Here is a 1,544-nt window from a genome sequence, read left to right as displayed (position 1 = left end):
TGAAACTCTCGAGCGCGACAGTACGTCTCTTGTGTACGATGGTACGCCCCTTGTGTACGATGGTACGCCCCTTGTGTACGATGGTACGTCCCTTGTGTACGATGGTACGTCCCTTGTGTACAATGGTACGCCCCTTGTGTACAATGGTACGCCCCTTGTGTACGATGGTACGTCCCTTGTGTACGATGGTACGTCCCTTGCGTATGAAAGTACAACCTTTCACTAAGTTGGTCTGGCTTTTGATCTTTCTCTTCAGTTCAGTGCTTTGCTCAATGGTCGTACCGTTGTGATCAATAGGTTGTCAGATCATTATAAATCTGGAATAAAAAAAATTAATTGTTCCGAGCAGAGCGCAAACACACAGTCAGTCGGGCGTCAGGCAGACACGTCTTCATTAACATATACGACCAAACAATGAAGATAAATAGACTTGCCTGAGTATTGCTTCATTAATCACTACAAACGATTTTACGTTTTTGTAAAACAAAAAACAAATTAAATTACTCCACGAGCATCCAGGATAAAACAAACGCGGGAGACAGCGACAAAGCAAAAAAAAAAAAAAAAAAAAAAAAAAAAAAATATATATATATATATATATATATATATATATATATTTTTTTTTTTTTTTTTTTTTTTATTTATTATACTTTGTCGCTCTCTCCCGCGTTTGCGAGGTAGCGCAAGGGAACAGACGAAAGAAATGGCCCAACCCTACCCCATACACATGTATATACATACGTCCACACACGCAAATATACATACCTACACAGCTTTCCATGGTTTACCCCAGACGCTTCACATGCCTTGCTTCAATCCACTGACAGCACGTCAACCCCGGTATACCACATCGCTCCAATTCACTCTATTCCTTGCCCTCCTTTCACCCTCCTGCATGTTCAGGCCCCGATCACACAAAATCTTTTTCACTCCATCTTTCCACCTCCAATTTGGTCTCCCTCTTCTCCTCGTTCCCTCCACCTCCGACACATATATCCTCTTGGTCAATCTTTCCTCACTCATTCTCTCCATGTGCCCAAACCACTTCAAAACACCCTCTTCTGCTCTCTCAACCACGCTCTTTTTATTTCCACACACATATATATATATATATATATATATATATATATATATATATATATATATATATAGATATATATATATATGGATTTGTATGTAGCATTTATGGATCTGGAGAAGGCATATGATAGAGTTGATAGAGATGCTCTGTGGAAGATATTAAGAATATATGGTGTGGGAGGCAAGTTGTTAGAAGCAGTGAAAAGTTTTTATCGAGGATGTAAGGCATGTGTACGTGTAGGAAGAGAGGAAAGTGATTGGTTCTCAGTGAATGTAGGTTTGCGGCAGGGGTGTGTGATGTCTCCATGGTTGTTTAATTTGTTTATGGATGGGGTTGTTAGGGAGGTGAATGCAAGAGTTTTGGAAAGAGGGGCAAGTATGAAGTCTGTTGGGGATGAGAGAGCTTGGGAAGTGAGTCAGTTGTTGTTCGCTGATGATACAGCGCTGGTGGCTGATTCATGTGA

This window comes from Panulirus ornatus, chromosome 31, assembly GCF_036320965.1.
Source record: "Panulirus ornatus isolate Po-2019 chromosome 31, ASM3632096v1, whole genome shotgun sequence".
In the NCBI taxonomy this organism is placed as follows: Eukaryota; Metazoa; Arthropoda; class Malacostraca; order Decapoda; family Palinuridae; genus Panulirus; species Panulirus ornatus.
This window is presented reverse-complemented; position numbering follows the sequence as displayed.